The following is a 14,431-nucleotide window of genomic DNA, read 5'->3' as shown; positions in this document are numbered from 1 at the left end:
AATTTGCCTCATCCTTGCTACTTTTCTTCAACAAATATTTTTATGAGCCAAAACGTATCCCCTCCCCTACCACAATTTGTTTCTTATCCTTTTGAATATTTCTCATGCTGCAAATAGAAGACCTTCTTCATTTATTTTCATTCCAATACAGAATATAAATTTTTCCAATTAAAACAAGGAATCTTAGCAAAAGTTTCTTCCCTCATGTTGAGACAGTCCAAAAAAACAATCACAGAATTTAAAGATTAGACCTTGTACACCACTGGAGCTCTCAGCACTTAATTTATTCACGTCCTCCCTTGCCTTTGTAAGGGTGAATTTCGGTGGCAAGGCTTGTTTCTAATAATTACAATTCACCAGAGCTTCAAAGCCCAGAATTCTTGGCACTCATTGTTTAAATACTTTGACTAAAGATTTCCAGCAGATTTGAACACAAAGCAACAAAAATTGAGAGGACTTGTTTACAAAAAGTTCAGTTGCACCCCAGGACATTAGGTTGATGTACAAAGTTGTTCTTTGAGGACTCCAAAATTTTGAAGGTCTGATTACGAACTGCAGCCAAAACAGGTCATGGTCAAGGCCAAAGTCTGTTTTTCTTTTTTTTTTTTTTTTGTGGGGGAGGGGGATTACACTAACCTTGTTTAAAAAAAGTTTGTAGTCCAACTTCTCTGTTCATTTAAAAATACTTGTAAATGTTCACAACTGTAGCTTCTACTTTGGCTAACAAAATATTAGAGTTTGTGTGCAAATATGAATAACATCCTCAGCCAGCCCATCTCTGCTCTACAGTTTTCTTGGTTCAGCAAGATCATTGCTTTTTGTCAGGATGCTGTTGCAAAGTGCCTCTGTTATTAAATTGTCCCCATTTACCTGGATTGAGTTGGTCTTTTGTTGTCTTTTTGGACCCAGTCCCTTTAGAAAATCATTTGGCATTAATTAGTACAGATAAAAATAGACAGTGCTGAGATCCTACCCCCAAATCTCATGCACGCGCGCCTGGGGAAAACTGTATGAGGATGTTCCTGGAGGTTATGATCATCAGAGCAAAAGCCTGGAAGTGCCCCAAAGACCCATCAACAGTAGGCTGGAAAAGTGGAATGAACAGCAGAGATTCTCTAACTTCAGAGTACATGAGGATCACCTAGGAGTGTTGGCCCCACACCCAGAGTTCCCAATCCTGTAGGTCTAGCAAGGTCTCAGGTGACACCCAAGGTGCTGATGTGGGTACCCCTCTTTGAGAACCACTGCTGCACAGCCATGAAAATCAGCTGCTCCTAGAACACACCAGGGAGGGAAAACACACAGAAGAGAACACACAGTATAATCTCTTTACATCAAGTTCAAAACACACAAAAGAGAACACACAGTATAATCTCCTTACATCAAGTTCAAAACCAAGCAAAGTAAACTTTATCAAGGGTGTGTACGTGTTAATAAGTGGTCAGTGTGCTAAGAAAAACAGGCATTTATTTCCATAAAGCTCAGGGTCGTGACCAGCTCTGGGCAGGAAGGAGGTTTCAGCAGGAGGAAGAGGCCACACCTGGGCTTCTAGAGGGCAGGCGGCAGCGCGCTTCTTGGCCTGCATGGCAATTACACAAATACTTCCTTAGCAATTCTCGAATAGATTTAAATAAATTAAATTTCAGCACACAAAGCTTAATAAAGAGAAAAGAGAATCTGTGTCGAGAGAGGGAGCCTCATAGAGAGGACGTGGGATTAGAAACAGCTAGATGAAAGGGAAGGGAGGTTAAGGGCGTGGGCAGTAGCCTTCGTGCCGTGGTCCCCAGAGATGCCCTGGGAGCCACAGAAGGATAGTTTCATTGGTGTGCCCACAGGAATAGTCCACTGGAGAAGGACAAACTGATGACGCAAGAGATTGGAGAGTATCCAGAATGAGCAGCAGGGCCTGGACCTCAGTAGAAGGGTCTAGAGCAGTGGTTCTCAACCTGTGGGTCTCGACCCCTTTGTAACAATGAAAATACATTGCATCTTTAGGAGGGTTGAGGACCACTGGTCTAGAGGAAAAGAGGCAGATCTGGCCTCCACGCACATAGGGAGTTTTCCAGGGTCACAGGAGAGAAGCAGAGGTGTGTGTGGACAGAGATGCAGGCAGCTGGGCAGCAAGGTGACAGGAAATTGCTGCAAATCTCTGCTGGTTGTTGCTCGTTTTCCCGGTGAAATCGGAGCGTGCTTGCTGCTTTGCTGGGGCTGCCGTAACAGTGCTGGAGACCAAGTGGCTTAAACAACAGAAACCTATTTTCTTACAGTTCTAGAGCCCGGAAGTTGAGGTCAGGGTGGGCAGGGTTGGTCTCCTGTGAGGCCTCTCTCCTGGGTGTGCAGACGCTGTCGTCTTCTCCCTCTGTCCTCACGTGGTGTCTCTCTCTCTGCATCCGCGTCCTGTTCTTTTCTTAAAGGACATTAGTCACACTGGGTTAGAACTCACTTAATGACCTCGTTTTACCTTAATTACCTTTTTAAAGGCTTTATCCCCAAATATAGTCTGTTGCCTTCTGAAATACTAAGAGTTGGGACTTCAACACAGGAATCTGGGGGAACACAGTTCAGCCCATAACAGGGTGGGAAGGTCAGTAACTGAGAGGAGTAAAGAGGGGTGGAGATGTGAGGAAGAGAAGAGAATATGAAATAGTTTCCAAGAATAGCAAGAGAGGGAGGGATGGTAAGTGGATAGTGGCTGCTGGGCAGCAGTAAGGCCCATTTGAGAATGGTGATCTGGTCAACTTCCCTTTTCTGTTTGTTACTGCATTTTTTTTTTGTTTGTTTTTTGTCTTCTTTTTCTGATCCTACAGTTAGACCTTGGCTCATCAGCTCTTTCTTTCCTTCCTACAGAGTTATGGCAAAGAGAGAGAAGGCACAGGACTTACTGGGGACTCTCACAAGCTGGGGACCAGTAAAACATTCGCAGTGCCTGGGACGGTCATAACCCACAGGAGCTGTGCCAGCCGAAGGCTGGGCTGATGGATGTGTCAGGGGATCACACTTTAGGGCAGGATGCTCACTGCCTGCAACTCTGTCTCTCACAGTCAAACATGAGAAACCATTCTAGGTGTGGGGAATACACTCTTGGAGGTAGGGGAATACTAGATGCACAGGAATTGTCCTGCTGTGTAAGGTGCTAGCCTTGGGGAGCAAGTGAGAGACTAGAATTGCTCTGTTGGGAAGAGAGGAGCCCCAGCTTTCAATAATATCTGTAGTTGACAATGAAAACATCCAGAGTGATTTGCCAGACAGCCCTGCTTATCCCTTTACACGAGATAAACACTTGAGGCTATAAATTTCCCTCTAACTATGGCTTTGGCTGTATCCCTCAAGTTTTTATATCTAATATTTTTATCTTCATTCATGATGTCATAAGTTCCATATGCTTTAATCTTTGATTCATGACTTACGTAGAAGTTTATTTTTGATTTCTAAACCTGGATATTTCTGGTAAGCTAGAGATGATTTATTCAAACTGAAGCATTGTGAGCAAAGAATGATACACTTTCTGATCCATTTTTACAAATGCCCCATGTGTGTTTGAAAAGACTTTGTGTGCTACAGTTGTCTGGTGTTGGATTCTATTTATGTCCTTTAGATTAAGCATAGTGATTGTTATTCAAATATCCCCGTCTTGCTAAATTTTTGTCTTTTTAATCATCTATCAATTGCTAAGAGAGATGTATTAAAAGTTCCCAAGAAATGATCTATTTATCTCTTTGTAATTTCTTAATTTCTGTTTTATCTGCTTTGACATTAAGTTATTAGGGACATACGGCATGTTAACTGTTACATGTTCCCAGTTAATTGAACTGTTTATCATCATGAGCAACACTTTTAATCTCTGACGAAATGTATTACATTAAAGTCAATTGGTCTGACATTACTATAGCTATAGCTTTTTTTTTAGTGAATGACATTCAATTTTTCTAGACCCTTCTGTTTGGGGTATATCTATTGTCAATAGTGTGTAGCTAGATTTTTTTTTTAATCTAGTGTGACGATCTTTATCTTTTAGCTTCACGTTTACAAGTTTATTTATATTTATTGGAAGTAGAGTCCTATTTGGATTCATTTCTGCCAACACGTTACGTGCTTTCAAATTGCCCCACCACTTCTTTCTATCCTTCCTGGAGTTTTTTTGGATTAAGTTATTTTCCTAATTCTATTTTCTGCCACTATAGTGTGGAAGTTAGATTCTTATTTTTCTTCTGTTGGTGATTACCCTAGTCATTTTAATAAAGAATTCGGAGATTCATCACAATCTTTACTCTTTTTTGAACAACATAAGAACGTTAACACTGGTCATTCTCCCCGCCGTATATTATTGATGAATAGTGTGAATACATGTCTTTTAAAACCTCACGAGATGTTGTTTCTCTGTGTAATTGATTTTTTCTTGATGTACTCACATATCAACCACTGACTTTTGTTCATCATTCTTTCTTAATTATCTGAACTTTTTGTAGAATTATCTCCAGTGACCATCTACTTAGGCAAATTCCTTTAGTTTTTTTTTTTTTTTTTTGAGACAGAGTCTCATTCCATTGCCCCACACTAGAGTGCTGTGGCCTCATAGCTCACAGTAACCTCAGACACCAGGGCTCAAGTGATCTTCTTGCCTCGGCTTCCCAAGTAGCTGGGTCTACAAGCATGTGCCACCACGCCCTGCAAATTTTTCTGTTTTTAGTAGAAACAGGGTCTTACTCTTGCTCAGGCTGATCTGGAATTCCAGAGCTCTGGCAATCCACCTGCCTTGGCCTCCAGAGTGCTAAGATTACAGGCATAAGCCACCCTAACCGGCCTCCTGCAGTTTTTTGGTAATGTTTGATGATGTCTATATTTCATTTTTAAAAGATATTTTTGCTCCTACACAGTTATTTTCTTCATGCGTATTGATAATTTTTCAGACTGCCATTTTTGCTAATGAAAGCTAACCATTTGTCTAATTTCTTCTCTTTCCTCTGTTATTCTTAAGTATGAATTTATTTTATTTATTCCATTTGCAGTTGATCAGGTTTCCTGATTTTGAGGATTGGTGTCTCACATTAGTTCTGCAACCTTGTCAGGAAACATCTCAAATAACACTCAGCCATGTGCAGCCTTAGTCCCCTCTGGAACACAGGCTGTCAACCCTTCTCCCCCTCCTCATTCGATGACCCCCGTCTAATATCTATGTCTCTCGTATTTCCTGCCCCTTTGTCCCACTACACTGTGTTCTGGATAATTTTTTCAGGTGTGTTTTCCAGCTCATTGATTTTTTTTCACCCCACCCCCACCCCCGGCTGTGTTGGAGGATATGACAAGTTTATTTCCATGCCTCATGCAAAGAAATCAATGACACAAGAATAAAAGACCTAAAGATGGCCAGCAAAACTCTAAAACTTACAGAAGAAAGTGTCGGAGAATATCCTTTGGCCACAGGGTTAGATACCCAAGTTCAAACTACAAAGAAGAACTGATAAATGTGGAGAAAAGCATTTTAAACTGAAGACAAGGGAAAGAGGAGAGAAGGTAACTGTGCAAGTTATAACCAACAACACAGCAATAGAAAAATGAAGAAAGACTCTCGAAGAGTCTGTCGTTAGAATAAAAAACCCAAATGGCCAGCAAACAGACAACAAAATTTAAAAGAAAGCTCAATTTCACTAGCAACCAAGAAATTATTTCTCTCTCTCTTTCTCTCTCTCTCACACTTGTACACAATTCCTTTCCTTCCTCCCAAGACATTCACATTGTAATTGTGGTTAAATCAATGTCCAGTGCCTATTACTGTGACTATGGACACATATGACGGCCGAACCACACAACAGTCCACCATTACTTTCTCTTCCTTGTACTTTATTCCTGAATTCATGATTTTCTCTCTTTTTATTTGTTTAGTTTTCTATTGCATACTGCTATTTTAACCTCACCGATTGTCTAAATGGCGTTAAAGGTTCTAAATTTTAGTTTTGTTTGAGATCTGATGTCACACTTTGGTTGTAGAATTTAAGTTGGAAATCATTTTCCTTCAGAATTTTGAAGGCGTTTCTTGATTAACATTTAACTTCAGTGTTTCTGTTGTGAAGAAAACAGCCCTGCCGGCCGGAGTTCTGTATTTCCTCTCGGTCAGTGGTTGGAGTTTTCACTTCTGTTGGTCATTCAGCATTTTAAACAAGAAACTCAAGTCCTGTGTGAAACGACCTGCCAGATGAGCTCCTCTTATCTGTTCTTATTTCTCTTTCTGGCTGGACTAGCCCAACTGCCTGTCTCCACTGAGGCATTAGAACAAAAAGCAAACTCTCCCTCCCTCTCCTTCTCTTTTTTTACCCAAAAAGCAATGGGTAAGCCTATCTCCTTCCTCAAAATTTGAAGATCTCTGCACTTCGCCCCCTCCCCCATCCCCCCCAACTAACTCACAAGCCCTCCCAAGAACAGGCCTCCTAATAAAACGTGCTCCCACCTGCTGTCCAGTTCACAGCACCTTCACCCCACTCCCCACACCTGCTTCTTTCTAGCTTTGTTTACTCCTTTCCACACAAGAAAACTTCTTCCTGTCTAACTTTGGAGGCACCTGCAGAAGCACAGTCGAGCGCCTTCCTGTCACAATAGCTCCCCTCCCCGATTGCAACAGTCCTTTTGGACAAAGTCTCTCTTTCCTGCGCCCAAATTTGTGTTTTCGTTGCCAACGTAAGCTTCTCGGGGTATGTGGGGGGCGGGCAGAACCCTCACATGGCACAGGGGAGGAAACCCAGGCCTAACCACCTCTTCATCAGCCATGCTTCCTGCTTCTGGAGGATTCCGTGGGCAGGACGCCTCAGATCCCCCCACACATGTTCCAGTTCATCTTTCTCGGGCTGCGGACCAGGGACCACGTGCCCATCTTTCTTGCCCCTTCCCAAACCTTCTTTCCACGGTGGCCTCTCCTCTGCTGGGGGATGAACATCTGAAAACATCCCCTGCCTGTCATCTAGCAGGCTGGGAGGGGGCGGGAAGGAATGGCGTGTGTTCCCTACACCGTCTCCACCAGCCTGATTTCCCTTCTAATGTCTGCATCTATTTTTATCTTGTTTACTGTAGCCACAATGTTTCCATAATTCTAAGACACAGATTTTCCGAAGTGTGAATGTTTCTGAAATGAGTGAATTCATCTTACAGTTGTTGTCAAAAATCTGACCAGTCCCAGGCCTTGGGTGGGCGCAGAGTGACCAACTGTCCCACTTTCCTGGGGACCACAGGGGCTCCTAGGATGCAGGACTTTCCATTTTAAAGCCGGGACGAGCAGATCGTCCTCCTCAGGGGTGGCCTAGTTGCAGAGGCCAGAGGGTGTGACCTTGTCTCCGTCACTTCCCTTGACCTGGGCGCTGGAGCCTGAACGACACCTGATTGCTGGTCAGCATGGACTTTACAGGACACGAGGATGAAACATCAAAGACAAAAGTTCCTGTCTGCTCATCTTGCCTAGAAAAGGAACTCACTGTCCGCGTGGAAGTCAGCCTAGTGCAGAGCCACCCCTGGGGCCCGCACTTTGCTGAGATTCTTCTTCTTTATTTTTTTGAGGCTTCTATTTGAATCCATGGTGGGTCTGTATTGGCCAGCTGCGTTGTAATGATGCTGCAAAGCAAAACCTCAGGGCTGAAAACAACAGGCCTGTCTTTCTTTTCTCTCAAAACACCTGTGATCAGCTGGGGGTCCGTGCATACCACTGGGCTGGGCTTGACTCTAAGTGGCAGGCTGAATCCAGGCCTTCTCCACCTGTCCACATTCAGGGCTGCAGGCTTGAAAGCGGCAGCTACCCAAGGGGAGCCGCTCTCGTGGGTGGCACAAGCCCAGCAGGGTGAGCACATTTCAGGCCTCTGCTACTGGCCATTTGCCCGAAACAAGTCACAAGGCAGAGCGGGGAATCAGGCTCCACCCACCGTGGAAACAAAACAGGTGACAACCCGTTCCAGCATCAACAAGGTGAAGTGTCTTCACCCCAGGGGTGGAGGAGGGACATGGAATAATATTCTAGGATAATGGATCTCAGAGTCTCTATAGTCACGGCCTGTCTCTCTTAATTGGCAATTAAAGAGGGGGGGCCTTCTTTTTCTACACGCTCATTACTACTCCACTCTGACACCAGCTGTGGGCCAGGAGGCTTCCCAAGTCATCCTGCTCTCTAACTCTGCAGACACCACCTGGGTCTTCCACAATTTAACTCAATTGTGTCACTATTTGTCTGAAGTTAGCACAAACCCCATAGGTTAAGGGATCCAGTCCCACAAGACTGTCCTCACTTCAGATGCCAGTTGCCATGTTGGATCCCCACGTTACCCACACTTCCATCCAACCTGGCATAAATCAGGGTTCCCACAGCCCTCTCTTCATTTTCTGGCTGCGATGGAACAGAAGTCGGGGAAACCTGTTTACTGGGTTATAGTAAAGGACACAATAAAGGCTGCGGGGGAACAGGTGGGGGAACAGTCAGAGGAACAGATGCACAGGGCCAGGTCCCAGAGGGCCCCGAGGGCAGGAGCTTCTGTGGCTGAGGAGCTGGGGTGCTCCAGGCTCCTGGGTGCATCCAAGTACCTGGAAGCTCTCCAAACCCCATAGTTGAGGGATTTTTACGCAGGCTCCGCCACATAGGCACAATTGATTATTAACTCAATCTCCAGCCCTTCTACCCTCCCCAGAGGAATGGGGGGCGATGGAGCTGAAAGTCCCAGGCTTCTGATCCTGGCTGTCTTTCTTTCTGTTGACCAGCCTCCACCAAGAGTCACCTCCTATCACCCAGGACATTCCAAGGGATTAGGAGCCAGGGCCAAAACCCAAATATTAGAACAAACAAATGGTCCTAACCACCCCAAATTGCTTAGGAAACAACAAAAGTTTTAAGGAGCTCTGTGCCAAGAGCCAGGGACGAAGGCCAAAGTCTATGTTTCTCATTATATCACAGCATCACAGCAGTCACCTGGGCCCGGCGAAGAGCTTCAGCGCTGGTTGTCCCGGAAAACGGCCACCTCCATCTCTGAGAACCGCCTCAACAACCATCCCACACACACACAGTGAAGTTTTGCAATTACTTCTCGGAATACATTTTATGTCAGGCCACCCTAATCATATTCTCCAAATTCCCCAAGTTTATTCCTCAGCTACAATAACAGACAAAAAGACTGAGTTAATTTTGTGTGTAAGGCCTATTCTTGTCACACACCTGCCAAGGCATTAAAGGCAGGGGAAATTGCCAAATCTCTCAGAATAGAATCTAGAATTTTCAAAGCTTAGAGAGGTTTCGTTGACCAATTCATTTGTTAAAACGGAACATCATTCAGGAGCCAAACACCCCTCTGTTGAAAACTCCTGGCTGCTTTTCAGAAGAAGCCATTGAACTTCCAGTGATAAGTAATTCAATTAAGGGAAAAAATGAAGCTCCAGCTGCCATACAAATTCCCAGACCTCTCAGTACCGCTGACGTTCACGCTGCCCATGCTGGGAACACGGAGGTGGCCACCGCGCAGCAGGGTGGGAGAGCAACTGGCTGACGCTGTGCCACCGCAGCAGGGAAGTGGGGTCTGGAGAACTCGTAGGCTCGACTTAGCATAGTGGGAACCAAAAGAAGTTGAGAAATTGGGATGGGATCCTGTGGACAGAGGGATGCACTTGTAAATGAGGGTGTTTGTTTTTTTAATCTCTCATTTACACTTTTGAGTGTCTGGAAACTACTATCAAATCAATGGTGCGCCTTCTGCTTGGGCATCTTAGGGATGAGGAATGGATTTTGTATGCCACCTCCAGTCTAATTTCAGGAAGAAGGCTGCAGTGGGTGGCAGAACGGAGAAACGGAAAACCCAGTCTGTCTGCTACAAAGCACAAGGGAACTGTTGGGGATGGGGGATCCGTAGATGCAGGTGTGGAGGTGACACAAGTTTGGAATTTACCGGAAAGGTTGAAGGGGATTCCCAAATTCCCAAAGGAAGGTGCTTAGTGGGCGGGGGTTCTGGATCTGGGCTCAGGGGCAGCAGGAATCATCCAGGGTGCATTCCAGGGGGGTTCCACATCGTGCCAGGACATGGGTCAGCTCACACGAGTGAACCCCTAGGCACAGGGCCACACTTGGTAGGGGCAAAGACTTGTCACGGCAAGTGGGACCCTTCCCAGAATTCCCTAAACCCACAGCCCGTGGGCCCAGTCAGCATGAGCTGACTGTTGTCAGGGGTCTGAGAACAGCAACCCCAGGGACGCTGCTGAGCAGAAGGGCTGCTCTCACAGGTGGGCGGAGAGGGTAGACTGCCAGCAAGGCCAAGACCACAGCAGACATCCCAGGTGCTATATGGGGCCCCAGGAACCCCGGGAGGCTGCTGCAAGTGGGCCGCCAGGGAAGAGGAGAACGTGGGGGTTCAGCAAGGAGCTGCCAGGAGAGGGGGATAGGTTTTATTGTAAGGGAAATGGGACGCTTTGGGGGTCTTCAACTAAGGGGGGAACCAAAGGTACTCTCGACTCCAAGGCCTGGGCGATGGCTGCAGGGAGCTTCTCTGCACGTGGCTGTCAGTCCCTGCCTCTCAAACTGCTCCACATCCATGGCCACCTACTCAGTCCACTACTTACATTTCCCTTGAAATCGAAATTCACTTAAATAAAAACCATAAATGCTCCGTTTAGCTTCGGGCGTGCAGTTCTAGTTACATTTTTCTCATGGTGTGCATTAGAAGAAATGAGAAGCCATCTTAGTCTGGGCCGCTTCAGAAGCTCCTGGCGGGCTGGGCAAAGCCACGTTCTGACTGCTGGACTCGCAAAGGAGCGAGGTTCAGTGCTAACACAGAAGGGAAGAGGAGCCCACGAGGCAGCTCCCTGGGTCTTCGTCCCAGTCACAGAAAGGAGACTGAAACAAAAGGCCTGCGATTTTCATCATGGGGTCCCTGCGGCCAAGGAGCTGGTCCGGTCGGCTATTACTAAGTGTGTTTATATTCTGTGTCTGTGAGGATAGGGCGCTCCATAGCTTTGCAGCCCCAGGCAGCCGGGGGATGCTGGGAGCCACTTGGGAACACATGCCTCAGGGACCCTGTCACTCACTGTGTGGGGCTGCTCCAGGGCTGGGAGAATTCATCGGCACTTCTGACGTCAGCTCTGACAGCGACGCTGTGGATCGGATGGATGGTGTTGGTCTTTATTCTAACAGTGGCGTGACCTTGAGCAAGCCCCACACCTCCCTGTGCCTCTGTTTCCTCATCTGCAAAACAGGGACAGCAGCTTCGGAGGGAGAGACCAGTTCACCCCAGGCGACACTCTCACCCCCTTGGACGGCCCCCATAGCAGCAGTGCTCTGAGCATCCCCAGGTCTGTACTGTGGGGCTTTTTCTGAAGTTGCGGGAGTTCACTCAGCCTTTGTGCTGGGGATCCAGAAGATGGTGGGGACTCACCACCCCTCAGCCAACCCTCACCCACCAGAGCCGGGGCTCGTGGAGGACCCCCACATCTTATGATCCAGGTAGACAGCCCCCTGGTGCCTGCTACATGGTTCCAAGGGGACCCTGGTAGGACTGACCTCCGTCGCCCACAGCAATAACGGCTGAGAATACTGCCCTGGACGGGCCTCAACTCCATGCCAGCCTCACTCTGCCTCCTGTAACCATACCCTGCATGGAGGCCGCCCAGCCAGTGGGTGCAGGAGCAGCTGTTGTAATGGTCCAGCTGGAGACGGGAGCAGAGGGATAGAGGGAAATGGGCAGACCCTGGACACTGTGGACAGGTGAGTTCTTCAAGGTTTGATGATAAATTAGGAAAAGACGACAAGGAGAGGGAGTGCCCAGCACGACTTCTCGAATGGACAGCTGAGTGACTTCTGGGGCCACGTGTGGCAGTGGGAGCTCTGGCCAAGGACCAGATCTGGGGACTGCTGGCTGCCCTGGCCTGAGGCTGTGGGCCTGGCTATGACCTCCCCCCACCCCCCACCCCCCCACACACACAGGGAAGAGAAGAAGGGCGGGTTCCCCAACCCAACCCTGCAGGGAATCTTTTCTCTAGAGATGTATCACAGTTTTTAAAAACAATTAAAGGCAATACTGAAAAAATGACAACGATAATGATCATTTCCTGTAAGGCTGAGCAATTAAATCATTCTAAATTTTTATCACAGTGGCCATGGCCCCAAGCACAAAGAGGCTGAGCTGTAGATTCACTTTCTTTCCTGACTCCTTATTTCTACTGAATTAGAAAATCCCAACTCACAATTTCCAACCTTCGACAACAGCAGGGAGCACCTAGTGGCTCCTTCTGACAAACTCAGATGCTTAGATCAGACGAATTCAGGGAAGGAATTCAGCAGCCCTGCCAGACACACTCAAATGCTGGAAAGTGGGTTGTCTGGGGAGGGGGACCACGGCTCAAGGGTGGTCCTTGTTTGGTGGGGCACTGACACCTTCTAACCCTGTTTGCCCGGCACTTAGTTCTCAGAGGCTCCACACTCTGCTGCAGCCCCCAGATGGGATCGTTTTTTATGTGCATCTGACCCTCGGTTCTCACTACAATTAGGTCTTTTAAGGCACCTGGGACTTTTCTGACCTGAAATAACAGGTACGTGAATGAGCCACCTGACATCCTAGCAAGGACATTCACTTACATTATCCATGCCAAGAAGTAAAGTCTTATCTCCTGTTTCATTCCAAAACTCTGATGTGAGAATCCAGTGCCTGCTGCCAATTAACTCCCATGAAGGATCAGAAGACGCCTCAGTAACTGTGTTAAGTCCTCCAACAGCGAGTCAAGGTCAGGGCAAGGCTGTGACTGTGAACTGCTCTGCTGTGGATCAGAGGGCAACACACCGGCCACCTGTCATTTTCACAGCCACAGTCTGTGCAGTTAATGTCAAAACCAAATCAAATGTGCCTTTTCCAGTCTACATCACGGCTACCAGAAAGTAATATAATAACTTTATTTTCAAAAAACCTGTTTTCCTGAAAAGTTTTGGAAGTTTTTACTTCCAAAAGTAAAGGAAGATGAGACCATTATGTACTAACACTTGGGTAGGAGCGTGTGTGGAGACAGTTGCTGGGTCATCATGGTCAAGGTTGCCCGCCTCTGAGCACCTTGGGCTTGTCAACTGTAAAATTCAGATGGTAAAAACATGTTTAATTAAAAGAATAAATAGGGTGGCGCCTATGGCTCAAAAGAGTAGGGCACTGGCCCCATATGCCGGAGGTGGTGGGTTCAGACCCAGCCCCGGCCAAACCTACAAAAAAAAAAAAAAGAATAAATAAATGGAGGTAAGGGTTGCTTGACACTTACAAAGTGTTTATAGTGCTTGCTGGTCCAAGCACATGCTCGCTGGGTGCTGGCTGTCACTGCTGGTGTTTTCTTCAAAGCCACCAGCCTTTGCCCCACTCCTGCCAGGGCCCAGTCATCCTCTTTGGAGCAGAGATTTTCCTGGGTGAGAAGTATCTGCCCGCAGACACATGAGAATTGCTCTCATGCATCCTGTGTCCCTGCTGTCAGACAGTAGAGGGACGCCACCTGACAGAGGATTTGGCCAGGCTTTTTGTTTTCTCCTTGAGCACGATACTTGGTATGAACTTTGTGGTTGGTTTAACGACTGTCTCAGCAGTAACTACATTGACTCTGATTCTGCTGCAGAGAGGACCCCATCAAATGATGGAGTTGTTGTCTCAGGCCTTTATTAGCAAAATTACTCAATTTTGCACTGCCACACTGGTTTTGTGCTTGAAATCACCATTGCTTTTCCTGCGCGATCCCCATCTTTCTTGAAAAAAAAGACAGATAGGTCCTCAGCTTCAGGTAACTGTTTAACGAAGCTTCCTAACAGATAATGCAGTCCCGAGGTCTCAGGGATACGAGTTCACTGCTACAGTGAAATCAGTTTCTTCGGTATTTGGACTTAATGTATTTTAATTCACCCTCTTGTGCTGGGGCTGCTTATACAAAACCATGTTACAGGACTCTCACTTCCAAGCACCAGCTCGGCTGCTGCTCATGGGGTTTGCGTTTGTGAGCTCGCTCTGCACCTGGCCGAAGTTCCGCTGTCTCACTCACACTCTCATGTGTGAACGGATGACTTCTGGGCCACTGGAGCGTTTCTGCAAATTAGGAATACAAAGCAGTGAATTGTAACTATGATAAATGCAAATTACCTCAAGGAAATAATTAGAGGAAAGCGATGTGAGTGTACAGTACGAAGTGCCACCTGGTAGCTGAGTGCTCCCGCAGCGCTCCGGCAAGGGCAGCCCTGCAGTCCAGGTGCCCTTCGTCTCTTCGTGGACTGATGGGCCCCAGCTCTCCAACAATGTCAGTACGTAGTTGAATGAATGAAGAATGCCATGTAGCAGCTGGCAGGCAGAGCCACCCTGCCACTGAGACATCTGTGAGTACTGTGTCACAGTCACATCTGTGGGTGCTGTCACCCCTTCAAGGGACATTTTAGTTTAATCCCCAGGTTGGGATCCTGCTGATTTATTGGGTG

Source organism: Otolemur garnettii, unplaced genomic scaffold (genome assembly GCF_000181295.1).
Source record: "Otolemur garnettii isolate 467f Iridium unplaced genomic scaffold, OtoGar3 scaffold00007, whole genome shotgun sequence".
NCBI lineage: Eukaryota > Metazoa > Chordata > Mammalia > Primates > Galagidae > Otolemur > Otolemur garnettii.
The sequence above is the reverse complement of the archived record's forward strand: the minus strand, read 5'-3'. Positions refer to the sequence as shown.